Below are 25,920 nucleotides of genomic sequence, written 5' to 3'. Positions count from 1 at the left end.
AGTCATTGCAGCTCGATTTTTAGATCTTCGTATTTCACTAATTTCTCTAGCTGCTTCTTCTCAATTCTGCTGTCCCCTGGGATTGCGATGTCAATGATCCATACTTTCTTTTTCTCCACAATCAGGATGTCTGGTGTGTTATGCTTCAGAATTCGGTCACTCTGAAATCGGAAGTCCCACAGTAGTTTTGCTTGCTCATTTTCGACCACTTTTTCGGGCTTATAACACCACCAGTTCTTTGCCACTGGTAAATGGTAGTTCCAGCACAAGTTCCAGTGGATCACCTGTGCCATAGCATCATGTCTATGCTTGTAGACAGTCTGTGCAATCTTTTTGCAGCAGCTGAGTATGTGATCGATTGTTTCATCTGTTTCTGTTTATAGAGTCTGCACTTTGGATCGTCTGTTGATTTTTCAATTCTGGCTTTGACAGCATTTGTTCTAATGGCCTGTTCTTGTGCTGCCAGTATTAGTCCTTCTGTCTCCTTTTTGAGTGTTCCACTTGTAAGCCATGACCAGGTCTTTTCTTTATCCACTTTGCCTTCAATCTTCTCCAAGAACTGGCCATGCAATGCTTTGTTCCGCCAACTGTCCATACGACATTGAGTTACAGTTTTTCTGTACTGGTCCTTAGTTTGCTTCACCTTGAGAAGCTTCCTATTGTTGACCTCCATCAACGCTGACTCTTTGCTCTCCTTTACATAGTCAGCTAATGCATGCTTCTCTTCTTCCACTGTCTGCTTCACTTGCAAAAGTCCTCTGCCGCCTATTTTCCTTGGTAAATACAACCTGTCAATATCACTGCGGGGATGTAGTGCATGATGGATCGTCATTAATTTTCTGGTTTTCCTGTCCAAGTTGTCCAGCTCTGCTTGAGTCCAGTTCACTATGCCAGCTGTGTATCTAATGACAGGTATGGCCCAAGTTTTTATAGCCTTGATAGTGTTGCCATAATTCAGTTTGCTCTTCAAAAATTTTCTGGTCCTCTGGATGTACTCTTTGCTGATCACAGTTTTCACATGACCATGCCTGATATTATCCAGTTGCATGATGCCCAAGTATCTGTAGGCTTCTGGCTGGTGGCACTTGGTGGTTTGACCATTTGGCATTTCAATGCCCTCACTTTCAGTGATTTCCCCCTTTTTCAGTGCCACTGTGGCACTTTTATCCAGGCCAAACTCCATGCTGATGTCATTGCTGAAGGTTCGCACAGTGTTGGTTACTGACAGTATCTCAAAGGCTTTCTTGTAGTCAATCCAGGTCATGTATAGGTTTGTTTTCCTGTTTTTACAGTTCTCCAAAATCATTTTATCAATTAGGAGCTGGTCTTTCGTACCTCTGCTTCGTCTTTTATTGCCCTTTTGCTCCACTGGCATGATGTCTTCGGAGAGGGGCGGCATACAAATCTAATAAATTTAATTGAATTGAATTGAATGTCATTTTCTTCTAGATAGTCCTGAATTCTGTCAGCTATGATACCTGTCAGCAGTTTGAGCATGGTCAGCAAACATGTTATTGGCCTGTAGTTTCCTAGTATGGCTCCTTTCGCTGCATCTTTCTGTATAAAATATGTTCTGCTGGTTGTAAGCCATTCACTGATATTTCCTGTCTGCAGCATTTTGTTGAACAATTCGGCCATTTTTGCATGCAGGCTGGTCAGGTATTTCAGCCAAAAACCATGCACCTGATCAGTTCCAGGAATATTCCGGTCCTGCTGGGGAGAGGTAGATATGGCGGGAGTCACGGGGCTAGCCGTTCTGGAAGAAAAAGAGATCGCTGCTTAATAGCGATCCCTTGTTCCGGTCCCGTGAGCTCAAACCGGAGCCCTGGTGACGAGTGTAATCCGGGCCCTGGGCTCAAGCTGCTGCTACTCAATGCCAGATCGGTCGTGAATAAAGCTCTCCTCATCCGGGATCTGATCCTGGATGAGGAGGCCGATCTGGCATGTGTTACTGAAACCTGGCTGGGCCCAGAGGGAGGGGTGCCTCTCTCGGAAATATGTCCAGCCGGGTTTCAGATATGGCACCAGCCTTGACCCCAGGGAAGGGGGGGAGGAGTGGCTATTGTAGCCAGGGAGACCCTCCATCTGCGTAGACTCGTTGCTCCTGAGATCGCGGGTTGTGAGTCACTCCTTGTGAAGTTGGACTTGGGGGTTCAGGTGGGCTTGTTACTCACGTACCTGCCTCCCAGCTACATGTCAACAGCCCTGCCTGTGCTGCTCGAAGAGGTGGCCGGGCTGGCGGTGGAGTTCCCCGGACTCATTGTCCTGGGGGACTTCAATCTGCCGTCGCTCGGCGGTTCCTCAGGATTAGCACAGGAGTTCATGGCCACCATGACAGCCATGGACCTGACTCAAGTAGTTCAGGGTCCGACTCACGAGGGTGGACACACACCCAACATGGTATTCCTCTCGGAGCAATTGAATAGTGGTCTGAGACTAAGGGGCTTAGAAGCATTGCCTTTGTCATGGTCAGACCATTTTCTACTGCGGCTCAACTTCCTGGCTCCAATCCTCCCCCGCAGGGAGGCGGAACCGATTAGGGGGTTCCGGCCCAGACGCCTGATGGACCCTGAGGGCTTTCAGAAGGCGCTTGGGGTTTTACCAGATTCACTCGTCCACAGCTCGGCAGAGTCTCTTGCTGAGGCCTGGAACAAGGCTGCAGCGGAGGCTCTTGACCGAATTGCGCCACTGCGACCTCTCTGTGGCACTAGACCCCGTACAGCTCCATGGTTCAACGAGGAGCTCCGGGAGTTGAAACGCCAGAAGAGACGTCTAGAGAAGCGATGGAGGAAGAGTAAGTCCGAATCCGACCGAACACTTGTAAGAGCTTTTATTAAGACTTACAAAGTGGCGCTCAAGGCGGCAAGATGCGCGTACCATGCCGCCTTGATTGCATCAGCGGAATCCCGCCCGGCTGCTCTGTTTAGGGTGACCCGCTCCCTTCTAAATCAGGGGGGAGTTGGGGAACCCTTGCAGGGCAGTGCTGAGGAATTTAACTCGTTTTTCGCTGATAAAGTCGCTCGGATCCGAGCGGAACTCGGCTCCAATTGCATAGCAGTATCGGCTGACAATGAGTCAGTCGAGGTGACTGGGGCTAAACGTCTTTGTCCATCTCTCTGGGAGGAGTTTGACTTGGTGACACCTGATGAAGTGGACAAGGCCATTGGAGCTGTGAGTTCTGCCACCTGCTTACTGGATCCGTGTCCCTCTTGGTTGGTTTCGGCCAGTCGAGAGGTGACACGGAGCTGGGTCCAGGAGATTGTCACCGCCTCCTTGGGGAGGGGGTCCTTCCCGGCTCCTTATAAGGAGGCACTTGTGCGCCCCCTCCTCAAGAAGCCTTCCCTGGACCCAGCCGTGCTTAATAACTACCGTCCAGTCTCCAACCTTCCCTTTATGGGGAAGGTTGTTGAGAAGGTGGTGGCGCTCCAACTCCAGCGGTCCTTGGAAGAAGCCGATTATCTAGGGCCTCAACAGTCGGGTTTCAGGCCCGGCTACAGCACGGAAACTGCTTTGGTCGCATTGATGGATGATCTCTGGCGGGCCCGGGACAGGGGCTTGTCCTCTGTCCTGGTGCTTCTTGACCTCTCAGCGGCTTTCGATACCATCGACCATGGTATCCTTCTGCGCCGACTGGAGGGGTTGGGAGTGGGAGGCACTGTTCTTCAGTGGTTCTCCTCCTACCTCTCCGGTCGGTCGCAGTCGGTGTTAGTGGGGGGTCAGAGGTCGACCTCGAGGTTTCTCCCTTGTGGGGTACCTCAGGGGTTGGTCCTCTCCCCCCTGCTATTTAATATCTACATGAAACCGCTGGGTGAGATCATCCAAGGGCATGGGGTGAGGTATCATCAATATGCGGATGATACCCAGTTGTACATCTCCACCCCATGTCCAGTCAGCGAAGCAGTGGAAGTGATGTGCCGGTGCCTGGAGGCTGTTGGGGACTGGATGGGTGTCAACAAACTCAAACTCAATCCAGACAAGACGGAGTGGCTGTGGGTGTTGCCTCCCAAGGACAATTCCATCTGTCCATCCATTACCCTGGGGGGGGAACTACTGACCCCCTCAGAGAGGGTGCGCACCTTGGGCGTCCTCCTCGACCCACAGCTGACATTGGAACATCATCTTTCGGCTGTGGCGAGGAGGGCGTTTGCCCAGGTTCGCCTGGTGCACCAGTTGCGGCCCTATTTGGACAGGGAGTCATTGCTCACAGTCACTCATGCCATTATCACCTCGAGGTTCGATTACTGCAACACTCTCTACATGGGGCTACCTCTGAAAAGTGTTCGGAAACTCCAGATCGTGCAGAACTCAGCCGCGAGAGCCATCGTGGGGCTTCCCAGATTCGCCCATGTTTCTACAACACTCCGTGGCCTGCATTGGCTGCCGATCAGTTTCCGGTCACAATTCAAAGTGTTAGTCATGACCTTTAAAGCCCTACATGGCATTGGAACAGAATACCTCCGGAACCGCCTGCTACTGCACGAATCCCAGCGGCCGATAAGGTCCCACAGAGTTGGCCTTCTCCGGGTCCCGTCGACTAAACAATGTCGTCTGGCGGGCCCCAGGGGAAGAGCCTTCTCTGTGGCGGCCCCGGCCCTCTGGAATCAACTCCCCCCAGAGATTAGAACTGCTCCCACCCTCCTTGTCTTCCGTAAACTACTTAAGAACCATCTATACCGCCAGGCATGGGGGATTTGAGACACCTTTCCCCCAGGCTTATTATAATTTATGTTTGGTATGTATGTGCTGTTTGGTTTTTTAAATTGATAGGGTTTTTAGTTTTTTCTTAATATTAGATTTGTGCCTGTACAATATTGTTTTATCGCTTGTTGTGAGCCGCCCTGAGTCTTCGGAGAGGGGCGGCATACAAATCTAATAAATTATTATTATTATTATTAAATTATTATTATGTCCAGTTCTTTACTTTCTTCACTCTTTTTGCAATCATTTCAGGTGTTATTTCCAGCTGCTGCATATTACTCTTTGAGAATTTTTTCTCAAACTCCTTTATCCACCCAGCAGTTTTGTTATAGTCCTTTTCGGCCTCCCAGAGATGTTTCCAGAACTTTGTTGTTATTTTCACCTCTGGCTTTTCGATTTTCTTATCTGTTTGCTGATGCAGGTTCTGGTACTACTGCCTCTGGTTGGATTGAAATGTTTGATTCTGCCTGTACTGGGTGATCCTAGCTTCATGTTGCTCAATTTTCCTGGCCATCGCTGTTATCTGCTGCTTTACAATTTCCAGAGCTTCCTCGATCTTTCTTGTACTAAGCCAGTACTTTTTTGACAAATAGTCTTTGATCTTCTGATTAATCAGTTTCTGCTCCTTAATGTTCTTCAAGTTACTTGCATCCGATGTCAAGCTTTTGATTTTCAGTTCTAGTCGGATTTTCCATTTTGGTTTTCCAGTTGGTTTTCTGATTGGTTTCTGTTGCAGTAAACCTAGTTCTTCAGTTACTATCACAGCTGTACTGTAGGCAAGCTGATTCAATTCTTCAATTGAAGTTACATTGACAGTTGCAAGTGCAGAGTTAATATCTTCCATCAGTGGGACAAGTCATTTCTTGCTTATGTTTTTTAAGGCTGGCAGTCTCTCTCACTCTGCATTGGACCCTGCATGAGCAAGTATTTGGTCCTTCAGTTCTTGCTGCCTTTGAGTCATAGTGCCAAGTGTCTCATCTGCAGCTTCTTGCTGTCTTTCCAAGTTTTCATCAGGTTCCAATTGTGCAGTGACTCCAGATCTTATTGGAGTTTCTATTGGTGCCAGACCAGATTTTGCTGTTTCTGTTTTGCAAATTTTCTGTATTTCTTCTAATTCGACTTCACTGAACATTTGGTTCCTGATTATGAGTCGTCGCTGATCGGCCAGTCGAAGTTCCGTTATTTTTGAGTCTGCATATTCTTGTTTCCATAATTGGTACATCCGTCTTTGATATCCATGTTTTTCAGGCTCCGAGTTGTAATAACACTTCATTAATGATGCGATTCTCTGACATTGAGAATTTCTGCCGCTTTTTAATTTGTAAGCTTTGTTTGTTTTGTTCCTGTAGCTCATTTGTTGATGGCTGCCCAGGTTCCACAGCAGCCACCGCAGTCCTTTTTATCCTGGGTGATGACCGAACCAGCATGGACTTCTTTTTGTTTTGTCTCTCCATTAGTTTAAATGGGTTAGGTATGTTTAGTCTGGCTTCTCTGCTTTGACCACTCACACAAGCCCCACTACCATGACAAGGCGTACCCATCAGTGGGGATTATTATTATTGTTGTTGTTATTATTATCATCATCATCATTATCATTATCATTATCATTATCATTATCATTATCATTATCATTATCATTATCATTATCATTATCATCATCATCATCATCATCATCATCATCATCATTATCATTATCATTATCATTATCATTATTATTATTTTGTAGCCAAGTATTCCCACCCACTTTCTGGAGAGCTTAGATGACCTCTCTGGTAAAGGATTTCACTTTCTGAGCAACAGTTGGCTGCTGATAGTTATCATTGCATTTTAACTATTTTAATCCCTCAAGGTGCCCTGGCACTCTGCCTGATTTGTAACTCCATGTTACAGGTATTGTTGATGAAACGAAAGGTATTCGGACAGAATGGTTTAGGTTTCCATGATGGTTGAACAGTGTGTATTCTCCCATTTCTAATTAGTATTTAGGGCCCCTTTTTGCAAACAAAGAAACTTTTTGTATTTTTGTACAAGTAATCCTTGATTTACAGCAGTTCATTTAGTGACCATTCAAAGTTACAATGGCACTGAAAAGGTGTCTTATTGACTGTTTTTCATACTTATGATCAGTGAAGGGCTACCAAAATTTTTACTACCACACTGTGGGTGTGGCTTATGCAGGACGCCCTGAATTTTCTTTCAACATCTTTCAGTGCAAATTGGGTGCTCTGGGGTGGAACTCCATTTTTGCTACCCCACTGTGTTTTCTCCCATCCGGGTGGTAGCCCACCCCCACTTATGACCATTGCAGCATCCCCACAGTCATGAGAGGCTGGGTGAAGTGAAGCACCCCTCAATGTGAGCGATGTTGAGTTGGCCACATCCTCCCAGTCACATGACCACCCAGCCACACCTATCCAGCAGGTCATTAGGGCAGAGAATCGGTTGTTAAATTAGGGCAGAGAACCGCTAGCCATAATATAGAGCAGATAACCACTTCAAATACCTACGGGTGATCATCCGGGCCACTGGATCCAAAAAAGCACATGGTGAATATGCACTTGCCTTGGGCCAAAGATCAGCAAGCGCCATCCTTAATTTTTTTCTGCACAAAATGGGGATGCTATGTTCCTGCCACAATTAAACTTTTTCTGGCCAAGTCAATAGCACAGAATCTTTATGGGATCTTGCTTGGACCCTTAGCTTCATGTTTTATACCACTGGAAAAAAATCAATCCAAATTTATTAGACCAATTCTCCAGATGATGTGTTGTGTCTCAAATGCACTTCTGCTTCCAGAAACAGAACTGACAAAAGATGAAGCAAGACTCTGTAGAGTGTCTTTAAATTTCTGACTAAAGCTTAACTTCTTTTTGCAAGGCCTTGCTCCATTAATCCTCCAAGTCAAATTATCCTCGTCATGGATCAAGGCTGTCGAGTCCAACTTTGCCAAACTAGGCTTCTCCTCAGCCTCAATACTCAAATTGGAGTATGTCCAAGGAAAACAAATCTTGCAATTAAAGGATAGAGGACATTGAAAGGCAAACAGACTTAGGGGAAACTCCTTTGTTTTTGGCTCCAGTCGCCATTAAATATGTTGTTACTCCTGCCAGCTATCTTAGCCAGTTGGAGTCAGCAAACCATCGAAAAGCATTTTCACTTGCACAGTGCCATGTGCTTTCATTGGCCATCCTGTATGGCAAATATAAAAAGATACCGGCTGTGAACCGCTCTGAGTCTGCAGAGAGGGGCGGCATACAAATCTAATTAATAATAATAATAATACCATTGACTGAAAGACTCTGTTCCGGTGGATCTAAAGAAATGGAGACTGTGGATCACATACTCCTTCAATGTTCCTTTTACAGAAAGATTAGAAAAAAATATATCCTTCCAAAAATTGCTAGGTATCCTGACCATTTCAATATTGCATATCTCCAGTGGCTGCATAAGAACAAACATAACTACACTGCAGGTGACTAGAATATGTCCAACACCACTGGGGATTTGTTGGAAACATGTGTCTAATCCACCATAACTATTTTATACAACAAATGTGGCAAACCCTTGCACTGCTTATTCCTTTCTCTTTTAGTATTAAACTGATTTCGGGCCTCCTAGTTTATGGATTGTAATTTTACTTTAGTCAGACCATGTGTAATTGACAGATTGGATTTTATCATAGATTTTATCTCTTTTTTATTACATTATTTTATTTTATAATGTTTAATTGGATATTCACTGTTTTTATTTGTTCTGTTCTCTGGCCTATAATAAACTGGGTTGGTTGAACTCCTGATGGAAGAGCAAGTAAAGGCTGACATTTAGGATAGCCTTGGTGCTTTTATACTTTGTACACCAGTTGTACCCCTTCTGCTTAAGGAAACTTTGACACAATGTTCTTGACATTTTATTACAGAGCCACTGACATTTTGCTCTAAGTAAGACTTCCCTTAAAGACTATTTGGCAATTTAGAAATTTGGAAATTGAAGAAATGAAGAAGTTTTTTAAAAAATAAATGCTTGATCTAAAAAGGTCCAGTGCTATCGTATCTTCTTTTAAAAAGCGGAAAATAACTATACTTCCAGAAAGCCACATCAATTTTAACAGTGTTTCTACAAGTATAGTCTGAAATGTAACAGTGTGCTGTTGAGTGTTAAGATAGGGCAGCTGAGTTAAACCCTGATTTAGTCATATTTGGAGTAGATCTATTTAAATAATTGGGAGGAGTTATTATGATTACATTTAAGAAAACTTTCTAGCATTAATATACTGCCATAATGTACATTTCTCCAATTCTTTGCTATTTCTATAAGTTAGGTACACATGCACAGAAATACACAGCAAACAGTGTATATCATCTGTGCTGTTTGCCAAATTGCTGGGAGGCAGAAGCCTTTTTTCCTTGTTTTCTTTCCCCAAAATTAAGGTACATCTTATACAGTGGTACCTCGAGATACGAGTTTAATTCGTTCCGGACCTGCGCTCTTAAGTCGAGCAGCTCTTATCTCGAACGACTTTTCCCCATAGGAATTAATGTAAATAATTTTAATTGGTTCCAGCCCTCAAAAAACTCACAAAGTTAGTCTAAATTATGCAAAAAGACATTGCAAGAATAAATGTAACTTTACTTATTAATAAGATGATAAGCTGAGAGCTTTCCTTCCCTTCCTCTTTTTACCCAAAACAATCAACATGGCAAACTTTTATTTTTATTCATTAAACTGTAGTTATTTATTCAACTTCACTGCCACCCAATCCTGTAGAGGGAGGAAAGGAAGGAAGGAAAGAAAGAAAGGAAGGAAGAAAGAAAGGAAGAGTGGCTCTGCATCAGCGCGGGAAGGAAGGAAAGTAAGCCAGCCCGGCTCTTCTCGGCTCGTATCGCGGATTTGAGCTCGGGAGACTAACAAAAATGTCTCTCCTCTCCCAGCTCTTATCTCGAGTAGCTCTTAAGTAGAGCAGCTCTTATGTCGGGGTTCCACTGTATTCCAGTGCATCTTATACTGTGAAAAATACTGTACTTTGTTATAGCTATATCAAATGCATTGGCTTCTTATTTAAGTGGGCATTTTCCTCATAACACAGCTAATTGCCGTATTTTGGGGAGTATAAGAACTCTAGACTATAAGGCACACATAGCTTTTGGGGAGGAAAACAAGAACAAATATCTGCCTCTGCCTTCCAGCATCCATCCATATGGCCCATTTGCTGTTCCAGCCTGTGTGCTGCCACTACTCATTTGCTGCCATGGCCCATTTGCCACCATGTCCTGTTCAGCACCCATTCTCCACCACCCTTTTGCTGGGGCCCATTTGCCCCAACCTATTTGCCACCACCTGTTCACTGCCATTGCCACCACCCATTCATTATCTCTTGCAATCAGACAAACATAAAATTGACTCACTTTTATAGAAATTAATGTCAGGACTGTGTTCTTTACACTGCTTCTTTGATATTAGGAGTTTCTTCTAGCATGACAAACAAGCTAAAGAGGAGAAAGGAAGAAGTTTTGGAAAAAGTTTTGGATAAAAGGGTGGTAATGAAGCCCATTATTAGAAAATAAGAGGAGCAGAATCCCAGAACATGATCATGGAGAGACTTACCGGTATATATGAATTATTTTGTAAGAAAGGAAACATTTGCATAGTACTCATTGCATCCTTTTTTTTTTAATTTTAATTTATTTTCTTTATTTTAATAATGAAAAACAACACAAAACAAAAATAAACCAACCCCCCCACCCAAAACGTATACAAACGTACTTCTAAACATAAAACAAACACAAAGTCAATCAAGTTAATCATTTCTGTTTTCAATGATTCTTTCTTTTTCTTAAACGTTAATTAGATTTTTTTTCTTTTCTATCCAGCTGTATAATTTCCCCCATACAATGTAATAATCTTTATTTTGTTTATTCTGCAATTCATATGTTAGTTTGCTTAATTTGGCACAATCTAGCATTTTCCTGATTACCATTTTTTCACTTGGTATATTTTATTTTTTTCCAGGTTTGTGCAAACACCAATCTTGCTGATGTTAATATATGCATTATCAAATAGTAGTCTTCCTTTCTGTGCTGTCCTCTAATTAACCTGAAAAATTTCAGGTTTCATTTCCAATTCATAATTTAGAATTTCTCTCAACCAATTTTGAATCCTTGACCAAAATTTTGTTGCTTCCGGGCATAACCGCCAAATATGATAATATGTACCTATGGCAGATTTACATTTCCAGCATATATTACTTATGTTTGGGTAGATTTTGGCTAAGCGTGCTGGGGCGTAATGTCACCGGTAAAACATCTTATGTAAATTTTTTTATATGATACTGACAATGTCAGCTTATAATTAATTTTCCATAGTCTTTCCCAATCATCTAACTGGATAGGGTAACCAAAATTTGTCATCTATGCTATCACATTATGTTTAACTACTTCCTCTATATTTGTACTCATTGCATGCTGATCCCGCCCTTTTCCAAAGCTGCTCTCCTGAACAACAGAAGAAATGGGACCTTCAGGAGGTGTTCCATAAAGCAGGAGTTGCAATGGAAAAGGCTTCGAAGGAACCATAAGAGGACAGCTAAAAAAAGGACTTGAAGCTTGCTTATTCTATTTGCTTTGATGGGACAGCAGATATGCTCAAGGAGAGATGATCCTGCAGATAACTATACCATGTAGGGTTTTAAAATAACATGCATGGATTTCTTTAATTTTTTAAAAAATTACTTACAGGCTGTCCCTCATAAGTCCTCGGAGAGGGGTGGCATAGAAATTAAATAAATAAATAAATAAATAAATAAATAAATAAATAAATAAATAAATAAATAAATAAATAAATAAATAAATAAAGCAAGCAAGCAAGCAAGCAAGCAAGCAAGCAAGCAAGCAAGCAAGCAAGCAAGCAAGCAAGCAAGCAAGCAAGCAAGCAAGCAAGCAAGCAAGCAAGCAAGCAAGCAACAGTGTTACATTTTTTTAGTGATTATGTCTTTAGTTTCTTTGAACACTTTGATGAAATAAATATGTAGAAGACCAGAGGTAAAGGGGAATATTATGCTGAGGAACCTCTCTGTGTGGACCATGTATATTTACAAGCTCATTGTAGTGTGTTGGATTGCCGTTATAATTGATTGATTGATTGATCATCCTGCCTTTGTGTTGTTATCAAGTTGACATTCTGGACTGCTTATGTATGCTGCAATTCCTGCAGACTCACTACCGTTCAGGAAGTTTCAGTACATCAAACAGGAGAAAAATGTACTCCTAACTTGCTTTTTGTTGGATCATTTTTTTAATGGTCATGAAATGGCCACAGGAAAGACATATCTTTTATTCCTCAACTTACCTTCTCAGGGAGAAAAATGAGAAAACAAAACAGAACAAACAGAGGAAAAACTGGTTGTACTGAATAGAGACAACAGGGAAAAGAGAGGACAAATTAGAAACTATATTGCCGTCTATTTCCACATGGCAGCTCAAGGCGGCTTACAGGAATATAAAAACATCATATATATAAAAATAAAACTAATAGAAAAAAGTAATTAAATAATAAATGAATAATATAATACAATAGCCCCTCCCACATTGGTGACAACAACACATCACACAAGCCATTTAATGGGCTCCATCCCACTCTGGGTTCCCCAGGCCCGCTGGCAGAACCAGTTTTTTAGCGCCTTCCAGAAGAGTGAGAATTCTCTAATCTCTGAGGAAATGATGTTCCAGAGAGAGGTAGCCACCACAGAGAAGGCCTTTCTGGGATCCACCAGTTGAATCTCCCTGGGGAATGGGAACCGCAACATTATTTGCCTCCCCACTCTAGTGGGTAAGGTAGATGTGACTGGCAAGAGACTGGTCCCTCAGATATCCTGGTCCTTTATATTCTTTCTCTTTCAAAATATTTCTATTCATTTGCCAATTATAATACTTTTTAATATTTCTCATATAAAGAATATAAAGAATGGATTGAAAAGGAATTAAAAATATTTTTTGAAATTAATAAAAATACAGACACCACTCCACAGAACTTATGGGATGCGACTAAAGCATACATAAGAGGATTAACAATATCTTATACTGCAAAATATAATAAAGAAAGAAAAAGAAAATATGAACAATTAATAAATGAACTAAAACAATTAGAGTCTTTATCACAACAAAATGTGAAAAATAAAGACTTGGGAAAAAAAATAAATTTAATTAAACATAAAATTAGATTACAAGAACAAAACCAGATATTGGAAAAAATAAAAAGAGCTAAGCAACAATATTTTGAGCATGCTAATAAACCAGGCAGATGGTTAGCATATAAATTGAGAAAACAGAGACAATCTAAATTAATTAGACAGTTAGAAGATAAAGATGGAATAATAAAGCATGATTCAGAGGAAAAAGCAAATATAGTTCAGAATTTTTTTAAAGAATTGTACAAAGATGACAATATTGAAGAAGAAGTAGTATTTAAATATCTAGAGAGTGCAGAGCTACCACAAATAACAGAAGAGCAACAAGAAAAGATGGAGAGTCCAATAACAATGGAAGAACTCCTCACAGTTATTAAAAAGCAGAAAAATAATAAAGTCACGGGGCCGGACGCTATTCCAGCAGAGTGGTATAAAATAGAAAATGAAGTATTAAGAAATAATATGTTGCAAATTTTTAACGAATGTAGAGTAGATGGTAAAATTCCTAAATCATGGTCGGAATCTTTGATAACTTTAATTCATAAACCAGATACAGCAAAAGAAAAAATTAAAAACTATAGACCAATATCTTTATTGAATGTAGATTATAAATTTTTTATAGCAATATATGCAGATAGGTTGAAAACTGTAATAAATAGCAAAATTCATCCAGACCAAAATGGCTTCCTTCCAGGTAGACAAATCAAAAATAATCTTAGAACAATCATCAATGTATTAGAGTACTATGAGCAATACTCAGATAAAACATTATCTTTAATGTTCCTAGATGCCCAAAAAGCTTTTGATAACGTGAATTGGACATTTATAAAGATGCAATTAAATAAAATGAGATTCGGCCCCAAATTTGTCAATTTAATAGATGCTATTTATTCAGAACAAACGACAAAAATTATATTAAATAATGAGCAATTAGAAGCGTTTAAAATAAATAAAGGAGTGCGGCAAGGATGTCCCATCTCACCTCTCCTTTTTATTATGACTTTAGAAACACTCTTAATAAAAATAAGAGCAGACCCACAGATAAAGGGCTTAACAGTTAGAAAAGAGACATATAAAGTCCAGGCTTTTGCAGATGATTTGACTTTTATAATGGAAGATCCGTTAGTCACAGCACCAAGATTAATCCAAACAATAGAACAATATGGTAAGGTAGCAGGTTTGAAAATAAATAAAAATAAAACAAAAATTATAACTAAAAATATGAGTAAAATACAAGAAAGTAATTTAGAATGTATTACTGGAATGCAAATAGTTAAAAAAGTAAAGTACTTGGGAATATGGCTAACAGCTAAAACAATAACATTAAAAAATGATAACTACATAAAATTAATTAATGAAATCAAAAAGGATTTAGAAATATGGAATGATTTAAAAATATCATTTTTGGGAAGAATTGCCACGATTAAGATGAATATCTTACCTAAGGTATTATTTTTATTTCAAGTGATCCCAATTAATCCAGGGGCAATTTTTTTAAAAAATCTAACAAATGTGGTTAAAAAATTTTTATGGCAAGGGAAAAAAGCAAGAATTAAGATAAATATGTTAGAAGATATAAAAGAGAGGGGGGGTTTCGCCCTCCCAAACTGGAAATTATACTATCAGGCAGCCGTTTTAACATGGATTAAAAATTGGATAACTTTAGAGGATACAAGAACATCAAAATTAGAAGGACATGATCTTATGCTTGGCTGGCACGCATTTGTTTGGTATGATAAAGATAAAAATCATTTTTATTTTAAAAGACATACGTTGAGAAAATATTTATTTGGCGTTTGGAAAGATATAAAGAAAAACCACTTTTTAACAATCCCGGATTGGGTTACCCCCTTGGATGCAATAATACACCCAAACTCTATTAATGATACAAGAAATATAAGATATAAAGACTTGTTAGATAACCAAATGAAATTGAAATCTAGAATTAAATTACAAGATGAAGGGATACAAATTGATTGGTGGCACTACGCACAGATTAGATCCAGATATCAGAAAGACAGTATACTTTACATATTTAATAAAAGTAAAAATCTGTTAAGTGACTTAATTACTAAAAATCAAAATAGGGTAATTGGAAAAATATATAAATATTTGATTACTCATAAGAATATTGAGTTAACATTAAAAGATAGTATGATACACTGGTGTAGAAACATAGGTAAAGAAATTGATTTAGATACATGGGAGAAAGTTTGGATGTGTAATTGGAAGATGACAAAGTCAGTTTCTATGAAAGAGAACCAAATTAAAATGTTCTATAGATGGCATCTTCCACCAAGTAGAATAGCAAAAATGTTCCCAAAGACATCACCCTTATGCTGGAAATGTAAGAAAGAAATAGGATCCTACTACCACCAATGGTGGACATGTAGTAAAGCTAAAATGTATTGGAAAATGATTGAGAAAATGACAAAAGAGATTACAAAGCAGAAAATAGATTTCACCCCGGAGTTTTGTTTGCTAGGAATTACTAACCAAAATTACAAAAAAGAAATTTTGTATTTGATTATACATATTTTTACAGCGGCAAGGATTATCTACGCGCAAAATTGGAAAGGGGAAGATATCCCCAAAGAAGAGGGAGTTATTGCAAAAATATTAGACTGCGCGGAAATGGACATGATGACAAGACGCTTGAATGATCAGGAAGAAACCAAATTTTATGAAACATGGAACAATGTTTATGAATGGATAGATAAGAATAAAAAATAAAGAAAGAAGAGTAATAATAAGTATAGATACTTTAGATAATTTTTTCTCATTGAAATTTATATTAGATTTAGTTTATATAGATAGAATAGAAATTTGTTTTTTTTAAGATTTTTTGACTTGAAATTAGTTAGAAATTTTTATATGATATTAATTTTTTTTCTCTATTAGACATTTTTTGTATTAGTAGCATCGAATTAGATATTCAATCGTGTATTCCTTTTTCTGTATCTGCATTTATACTTTTGAGAAGAGCAGGGATGATACATCCCTACATTGTATGTTAAATGTTTGTAAGTCTGTATGTTATTTTAAAGAAAATTAATAAAAAAATATTGAAAAAAAAAGATATCCTGGTCCTAAGCCATGAAAGGATTTAAAAATGACAACCAGCATGTTGAATTGCATCTGAATTGCATGCATCGGCAACCAAAGTAGCTCCCACAGGAGAAGCGATACATGTGCACACCAAGGTCTGCAAAAAGTCATGTGAGCCACTGCCTTTAGCATCAACTGGAACTTCCAGATGTTCTTCAAGGGCAGACCCATGTAGAGAACATTGCAATAGTCAAGATGGGAAGTGACTAGGGAATGAGTAATGGTGAGTAAGGCTTTTTGGTCCAGGAAAGGTTGTAACTGATGCACAATCTACAGTTGTGCAAAGGCCCCCCTGTCCATGACTGTCACAGCTTTTTCAGCAGGAATCACAAATACAGGAGAATCTATAGATTATGTATAGGGTAAGTTTGGTGTAATGCCACATAATCCAAGACCAAAGGTGACAATTCTCTATGAGCCAAAGAACCCTAAACCCAGAACCACTCAGTCTTGCCAGGATTTAGTTTCAAGCTGTTCTCCATCCAGCCCCTGTTCTGCCGGGCTTCTCGGCACGAGCCCTCAATAAGTTCAAATGTAGGAATTCAGACACACACAGTTGTAAGTCAATAACATTGTTTTTTATCGAAAGTAAAAGAGGAGCCACACACACTTAGTCAGGCAAAATGCTCACCTTCAAAGCAACCGCCTTAAATGCTGTGAAGAACAATAAACAAACACAAAGCAGATAACAAGCAGCTGTGAAGATTTCACAGCAACTCTCCTTCAAGAGTTCACAAAGTCACAAACTTGACTATGATTTAGTTCAAAAGTCCTGGAAACAGTTCAAAGAGAGTCCTTGTAGAATCATGATACAAAACACACGTCCTCCTTTACCGAATGGCTAAACTTCCACACCAGGGGCCAGAACACTGACTATTTAACAGCAGCCCCAATTAGTCTAATTACACCCAGCCACAGGTGATCTACCTTATTTCCCTGTAGTATTTATGCAGTTGCTCTTTCCTAGACATTGCCCTGTGTCTGCCTACATCAATGAATGTCTCTCCTTCCAAATCCAGTGATGATAACGATGATGAATCACTCATGGGACAACTACCTAATGGGCTGTCTGCCATTACCCCCTCTGAGGATCCCATTTCACTTCCACTATCTGCTTCAGACCGCTTTCAGAAGCAGTCGGCAATAAAACTGGCCTCTGACCCTGGGAGGATTCACCCACATCCACCCCCACAGTCCTTGGGGCAGGAGCTGGCCCAGAGTCAACCACAACAGCCCCTAATAGCTTTTACGCACTGGAGAGGGAGGACATGGCATTAACTTGTCACGGTCTGAGACATACAGCTAAATATCATCAGCATAGTGATACCTCAGTCAATGGTAATGGATGATCTCACCCAATGATTTCATATAAATGTTGAACAGAAGTGGAAAGAGTACTGATCCCTGCAGGACACCACAAAGCAGAGGGCAAGGGCTGGAAATCTCCCCTCCAGTCAACAATGATTGAGAGTGGCCAAAGAGGAAGGAAGTGAAACAGGATAGCACAGAGCCTTCCACTCCCATCCCCCAAAGTCACTCCAGAAGAATGATTGATGGTATCGGAAACCATCAAGAGGTCCAATCGAGCAAGAATGGATGGACTACTCACATCCCACTTCTGCCAGAGATCAACCAAAAACATGACTAATACCATTTCTGTCCCATATCCAGGCCTGAATCATGACTGGTAGGGGTCTAGATAATCCATTTGATCCAGAAACCTCTAGAGCTGCTGCACAACCATCTTCTCAAACTTCTCTCTCAAAAGAGAAGAAGATTATTATTATTAATAATAATAATAATAATAATAATAATAATAATAATAATATTTGTATGCTGCCCTTCTCCGAAGATTCGGATTGGAGACAGGTAGGAAATTATCCAACAAGATGGAATTCAGTAATGGCTTCTTAAGAAGAGAGCAGACCACAGCCTCCTTAAAGTAATGGGGCACTACTCCCTCCTGCAGAGAAGCATTAAACACCACCAGAATCCACCCACCTATCACCTCTCAGGAAGCTTTCACAAGCCAGGAGGGACATAGGTCTAAACACAGGTGGTTGCATGCATACTTCTTAAGATCCGGTCCACTTTCTCAAGAGCAACAGGGTCAAACCATTCCCAGACAACAGGGCAAGAATCTGCCTCAGGGGCTTCCCCTGGACCAGCAACCACTCCAGCAGGGGTGAAATGCTCCCTGTTCAATTGTGCCTATTGGTCATTGGAGAGCCAGTTGCAAAGACAGCATGAGGATTCGCCCACCCTTCCAGACACCACCATTTGGGTTCTTTTATCCTCTGCAGATGCACAGAACTCTCTGACAACCAACAGTCATGAGTGAACCCAGAACATTTCACCCCTGCATGACAGCATCTAATTGGGAATGAAGCTGAATTATTTTGTTTTCCAGAAAATCTGCATATTCCTCAGTGAGTCCCTTCAGATGGACCTAAATCTCCTCCTTCCCCAGGAGGAATTAAAGAGCATTGCTGTGCAATTATCTGTAGGTGCAATTAGTGTGGGGAAGTATTTACACTTCAACACACGAATTGCAACAAGGTAGGCCTTAATAGCAGCTCTTACTCATGTTCAATCAAGTTCATCCGCTGGAAGATATCTCTTCATCTGTTTTACTCCTCTCAATTCCTCTATATACCACTGAGGGCAGAGAGGTGAGGTGAGGTCACATGGGTTAACTTAATAAGAATTACATTTATTTGATGCTACCTCAGAAAACTGGATATTAGTCATAAGAGATTTAAACAATTTTTGAGGCAAAGGAAAGTTATTGAAAAATAATGTATGGAATGTTATAGGAAGCACAGGGAGTGGAGCTTATTGAGAACCTTAATTGCCCCACAAAGACCTTTACAATTATAGTAGTAGTAAAAAATAATCTGGAAACCTTTGGGGATGAAGGCCATTATTGTTTGCATAGCATTTTGAGGCTTCATAATTGTAAAAGAGAATCAGTTCCATCATATAGAATTAAAATTAAAAAGATGGCCGGGTGTTGCAATGTTGAGGAGAGAAATAAATGCTGCCTTGAGAGATTAGCTGATCTGTGGATGTGAAATAAAATACTGAAAAATTTGGATTCAACAGGGAGGGATGGGTTTAAGGGAGTTACACATATCTTTATTTTATTTATTTATAAAATTTATAGGCCTCTGATCTTAACAGGATAGCTCTGGGCAATTTACAATAATAAAAAAACTATTTACATACATTAAAATATAAAGTGAACCATTAAAATATATACTTGTGAGCAGTGAAGAGCTACCAAAATTTTTACTACCACACTGTCGGCATGGCTTATGCAAGATGCCCTGCATTTTCTTTCAACATCTTTCAGTGCAAATTGGGTGCTCTGGGGTGGAGCTCCATTTTTTCTACCCCACTGCGCCCCCTCCCCCCCCGGTCCGGGCAGCAGCCCACCCCTGCTTGTGGGACCTAAATCATCATAAGCAGATTTGTATTTAAACAACTTTAGGGCAAGCAAGTTGCATGTCTCACTAGAGAGTGGGGAAAGCCGAGAATTTAATTTAATTTAATTTAATTTAATTTAATTTAATTTAATTTAATTTAATTTAATTTAATTTAATTTAATTTAATTTAATTTAATTTAATTTAATTTAATTTAATTTAATTTAATTTAATTTAATTTAATTTAATTTAATTTAATTTAATTTAATTTAATTTAATTTAACTTAACTTAACTTAACTTAACTTAACTTAACTTAACTTAACTTAACTTAACTTAACTTAACTTAACTTAACTTAATTTAATTTAATTTAATTTAATTTAATTTGACTTCTATGACACCCAATCCTGTAGGACTCAGGGCGGCTTACAACAATAAAAATAATACAATAGTACAATAATAAAAAGAAGTCAAACATCAACAGTAAATTAAAGCTATTTGGGTACCAATGACGTGATGAAACAAACTAATGCAATAGTGAAGCAGTTCCTATGTTGCTATGTAAACTATCAGCAAACCAACTGAATGGAACTCCTACCTTTCACAGAAGTGGCTTACAATAACTTGGTGCATAGTAGCACTCATTCATCCCTTTCAAAATAGGAGTTGACTTTGTATCAATGCCAGAATTGCCAATGGAACGTCCTTCCTTAGCAATGTTAGCTGAATGGAATCATGGTTACCGAAGGTGCTCAGGTGACTCCATCCAGTGTCCCACTGTAGCTTGTTGAAATCCTTCTGAGGCTTTAAGTTAAGGCAAGTCGAAGAGGAGTCCCTAACTCACATTGTAATGGAGGATTAGAAACCCACTGCAAGATCAAGAAGATATTGGATTTAAGGTATTTTAAGGGAAAATTAGAAAACACAGTGTTAGTACAGGCAAGTTAATAAGAAGGTTCCGTGCAAAATACCTTCAATAGCCAATGAAATTGTTGAAGACTAAGGCTACCTAAGTAATGGTGTTAATCTATGTTTAATGTTTTCCATGTGTCCTTTTACTTCAAGGGGTTGGCATGTCAAGATTGAACCACTTTGCTTCTTTCAAACCCTATTCAAATTACCAATAAACTTGGGGGAGGAAAGGGTGGAATGGAATGCCCAGAAATTATGCACAGATCATAGAAGCCTGGAAACCATCAAGGTCATCACTGCAGGTGCTTGAAAAGGAGGCAGACTGTTCTCATAAAAAGGGGGATGTCTCATAATTGGGCAATGTGATCACCTAGGTGTAGGGAGAAAGGGAAGCTACTTTTTAACTAGGCAAACATTTGCGCTGGAAAACCAGAGTTGGTTTTGATTCTTCAGTACCAAAATGAGGTATCCAATAAAGTTTTATTTTGGGGGATTCAAAGCTCCCGAGTGTTTCCTTATTTTGAGTTCATTAGTCAGACAGTTGATAATAATGTTATTCAGAGTTACACACTTGAGGCAGACATCTATCAAAAGTGCTATAGAACATAACTTCAGAACACATGCTTATACTTCAAAGATAATTTGGCCAGATGGCTTCCTTTAATCGGAAGAGAATTCTAGCTTCTGCTGCTCAGTTTAGGATGTGTAATAAAATGAACTTTATTTAATTTTCTAAAATAAGTAAAGCAGAGTGACATTAATTAAAACTTAATTACAGTATAATGAATCATATTCAGAATATTAAGGCAACTGTGATAATCACTGATTATTCTCCTGCCTGTATTCTCTTAACTTCAAACTACCGTATTCCCCTTCAGTTAATAGAGGGTCTTTCCCTGGATTCTCTTCCTATCAATACTATAGCTAAGATGCCTTTAGGTCAGTGATGGTGAAACTAAGGAACGGGTGCCACAGGTGGCATGCAGAGCCATATCTGCTGGCACGTGAGCTGTTACCCTAGCTCAGTTCCAACGTGCATGTGTGTGCCTGCCAGCTGATTTTTGGCTTGCACAGAGGCTCTGGGAGGCCATTTTTGGCTTGCAGAAAGCCTCCCGGGGGGGATGGAAGAGGGTATTTTTACCCACCCCCGTCTCCAGGGAAGCCTTGGGGGCCTGGGAAGGGCAAAACATGAGCCTAGCAGGCCCACCAGAAGTTGGGAAATAGGCCCTTTCCGGCATCCCGAGGGCCTCCGTGGGGGCAGAGGAAGCTGTTTTCACCCTCCCCAGGCATTGAATTATGGGTGTGGACACTCGTGCATACGTGATAGCATGCATATAAACTTTTTTGGCACCTGAAGAAAAAAAAAGTTCATCATCACTGCTTTAGGGTATTGTTAAACTTCTTTAAAGACAGAACTGTCCATTAATTGTCTTTCAACTGGAGACCCTTTAAAACTTTCTTTCCTTCTGTAGGACACTTGACCTACTTCAGAATGGCCTATAGAAAACAAAAAGATGTTTGGTACTTTACTTAGTTGCTTTGGTTCCTGATTGCCTTTTAAAATTGCATAGGATAAACCTGTAATTTGTTAGTAATTGTTTCATTTCCAAGCACAGCAGGTGTACTTAAGGTCTGAGAAAGGATTGGGACATTAATTGCTCCCAGCCTAACCTTTACAGACCTAGAAAGGTCGCTGAACTCTTTTTGTTAAATATGCATTTTTAAACACAAGGATCTTTGCATATTAGAATTCTCCTTTTAAGAGAAAAAAAATAAATTTGTGTTTTCTATGGGTACCTTGTATCTAGTGCTCCTTTTCATTGAAACAACAAACAGTTTCTCTTTACGTTTGATTTTTGATTGATACCAATAAACAACTGGGCAAGCTTTTGGATTATTCTTGTTTCTTGATACTTTATAAAGTTTTATATAGTTGGCCTCATTCAGAGCATTCAGACTGTCGTGTTCACATCATAAGCAACATGGATATTGCATGTGCAAAGAGACTAGACTAGACTTAAAGAGTAGAATAGAATAGAATAGAATAGAGCTGGAAGGAACCTTGGAGGTCTTCTAGTCCAACCCCCTGCTCAAGCAGGAGAACCTGTATTATTTCAGATGAGTACTGTTTAGTCCAGAGGTTGGATTCCCTCACCTTCATTATAGGTTCACAAATGTGAGTGTGCATGCATCTGCACATGCATATGGCTTTCTGTGCATGCTCAGTGCTCGTGCAATACATCAGGGCAGGTGGGAGAGCCTCCTGCAGTTGCCGCTACTGATTCATGCAATCTGAAGAGAACCAGCTGAATACCACCACTGGTCTTGTCTCCAGTGATAGAGCGCCTATGATTTCTGAAGGCAAACTGTTCAAATGATTAATTGTCCTCACTGTTAGGAAGTTTTCATTTCTCCATTTTTGTGAAGTGCAGCTTATCCCTTTCCAAGAGTCTTTCATTTATGTCTGAGGTTGTAGTTGACCTCCAGGGAATGGGTTGGCATAGCTGGGGTTGATATGGCCAGCACAATGTTGCTCATGTCAGGAGCACTTGTGGCCAGGGCAGGCTGGAGTGGAGGAAGGGGAGACTAGGGAAAGCGTCAAACTCTTTTCCAGTTGAAGAGCCTTGCCATCTCTCCCATTGGATGCAGAGCCCCCCGCCCCCTGCAGACAGCAGTGCAGGTTCCTCAGAGCCATAGGCAGTAGAAAATAAGCACTCAGCCCAATCCTTGAGATCCCAGGGCACTGGGGCCCCACAGCACAGCACAGCCCCTCAAGGGAATGCCTGGTTGTGCTTGCCTCCTCCTTGAGGCTGTTGCTACTCTGCTTGCTCTCCTTGATAAGGTTGCTCATGGGTTAGAGGGATGTCCACTATGTCTCCTTGCAAAGAGGCCTGGCTTTGTAATCAAAGCATCCTCAACTATAGGATTGGAGACCAACAGGACAGATCAGGAGGAGGGGATAAGAGTATGGTGAAAGGACAGCAGGGCTGCTGGTGGCTAAGTCTTAAGACAGGACTTCCCTCAGATCTTCCCTCTCGCTCACTATAATCTTCTTTCCTTCTTTTTTAAGTTCCAGAGTCTCTGGGCAGAGCTGGCAACAGGCAGGCAGTGATGGGCAGAGCAGAGGCTTCCCATTTTGACCCCTGCCCCCTTGTCTTTGCCTCTGTGCCTGATGGGCCTCTCTGTAACTCTCAGCTCAGCTCACCTCTCCTAGACCTGGCACAAGTGTGTGTGTGTGCGTGTGTGTACGTGCAGGAGGGTCTCACCCTGTGCAGCTCTGCACCTTCAACAGAGATCTGCAATGGTAGGCTGCAAATAATGAAAGCTGTTTTTTTGGAATGCTTTTTTATTTTTCTCATCTATTACCACTTTAATGGTGTATGTTCAAAGCACTGTGGACTTCACATTCCTTCCAACCTGCTACCAATCACTTGCATTCTGCTCCCCTCACCCCCCCCCCCCGCCCCACCCATGGAAGACTGGTAGAAGCTCCCATCCCAACTTATCTTATCTCTCTTGTTCTTTTCCACCTTAGTGTCAAAATGGCACAGAACAGCACCACTGCTTTCCAGCAGTTAGATTAGAAGTTCAATTAGAAAGAACTACAAGGATCATTATACATTCATTGTACAAAAACCAATAATCCAAATTGAACATAATAGGGAACAAACAGCCTCTGTAAAAATGATCTGACATATGTTCCTAAAGAGCAAGACCAGTGGAAACATGTCACTTTTAAAATAAAACAGCAATCAGGAATAAAGTTCTTACTATCTACCCTAGCTGACTCCAATTAAAGTCCTATGGAACTGAAAAATTGCTTTCATGGCCTCCCCCTAGCAAATATGCAGAGACCCACAAAATACATTCACCAGTGAAGTTTAAAAGAGGCACAATTCAACATTCCTGTGAAAGAAAGAAAAGTATTCCAGTCTTCTTTAAGAAAAAAATGGCAAATATTGGTGACAGTAAGTTTAATTCTTAGGGGAACAGAAACTATAGTCTGAAGACCAGGCAATCAATCTAAGGAAGTGAATTGTCTCCCTAGGGCAAAATTCAAAGATATAACTGAGTACCTTACTAAAATCAACCCCACTGATTACTACCCCTTTCTTCTCCTACATATGATAACCAATGACATAACAATGAATCTGATAACAATAACAAGAGATTATGAACAGCTAGGGAAGGTAGAATTAAGAGTAGAAATTGTGTTTTTATCTATATTTCCAACAAAAGACCAACATCCACTTAGGGAGAAAAGGATTTTAGAAACAAACTACTAGCTTAAAAACTGATGTCATCAACAGAACTTTGACTTTCTAGACCAGACCTGGTGTTTTCTGGTGTTCTCTCTCTCTCTCTCTGGTGTTCTCTCTCTCTCTCTCTCTCTCTTTCTTCCTCTCTCTCACTCTCTCTCTTCCTTCCTCTCTACTCTCTCTCTCTTTCTCTCTCTCGCTTTCTCTTTCTCTCTCTCTCCTTCCTCTCTACTCTCTCTTTCTTTCTCTCTCTCCCTCTCTTTCTTACTCTCTCTCTCTCTCCCCTCTCCTCCCTCTTGCTCTCTCTCTCTTTTTCTCACTTTCTCTCCTCCCTCTCTCCTTTCTATCTCACTCTGTCTGTTGCTCTCTCTTTCTCTCTCTTTCTCTTGTTCTTTCTCTTGTTTTTTTCTCTCTTGCTTTCTCTCTTGTTCTCTTTCTCCCTCTTGTTTTCTTTCTCTCTCTCTCTCTCTTGCTTTCTCTCTCTCTCATTCTTTCTCTCTTGTTTTCTTTTTCTCTCATTCTTTCTCTCTTGTTCTCTCTTTCTCTCTCTTCCTTTCTTCTCTGCGGAGGCCGGCGAAGATTTTTCTTATTTTGAATGTTCCGGGTGGGCTGGCAGTGGAATGGGGAGCATGCATGCATGTGTGCTCGACATTCAAAATAACCTTCACCAGCCCCTGCTCCAATCAATGTTCCCTCTAGTTTTTTTCCGGTGTGGGCGGAAAAGTATAGTGTCTGAGCGGCAGTCCCTTTGGACTGGGCGGCATAAATCTCTAAATAATTTTTTTTTTAAAAGTGTGGGCGCACGCTATTATGCATGCACGAGTTCTGACATCCATAATTCGCTACTCCTCCTTTCTCTCTCTTTCTCTCTCCTCCTTCCTCTCTCATCTCTCTTTCCTTTCTCTCCCTCCCTCTTTCTATCCTTTCTATCACTCACTTTCTTTCCCTCCCTCCTTCATTTCCTCTTTCTCTCATTCCCTCTTTCTCTCTATCCTTTCTATCTCTCACTCTTTCTTTCTCTCCCTCCCTTTTTGTCTCTTTCCTTTCTCTCATTCCCTCTTTCTCTCTATCCTTTCTATCTCTCACTCTTTCTTTCTCTCCCTCCCTTTCTGTCTCTTTCCTTTCTCTCATTCCCTCTTTCTCTCTATCCTTTCTATCTCTTTCCTTTCTCTCATTCCCTCTTTCTCTCTATCCTTTCTATCTCTCACTCTTTCTTTCTCTCCCTCCCTTTCTGTCTCTTTCCTTTCTCTCATTCCCTCTTTGTCTCCTAGGGCTGCCTGCGCCTGTCCTGCACCCCCACCGCGGAGGGAAAGCATTCGGCATCGGCACCCCCAACCCC

General features: G+C 40.5%; 1 protein-coding gene across 1 annotated transcript in view; it reads left to right on the top strand.

Annotated features, from left to right (window-relative positions):
• Positions 1-25,920, top strand: part of LOC139169119 (uncharacterized) — a 74,005-nt gene that overhangs the window by 24,825 nt on the left and 23,260 nt on the right. The window lies entirely within an intron of this gene.

This window comes from Erythrolamprus reginae, chromosome 6 (genome assembly GCF_031021105.1).
Source record: "Erythrolamprus reginae isolate rEryReg1 chromosome 6, rEryReg1.hap1, whole genome shotgun sequence".
Classification (NCBI taxonomy): domain Eukaryota; kingdom Metazoa; phylum Chordata; class Lepidosauria; order Squamata; family Dipsadidae; genus Erythrolamprus; species Erythrolamprus reginae.
Note: the sequence above shows the minus strand (reverse complement) of the source record. Positions and strands in the feature narration are given on the sequence as shown.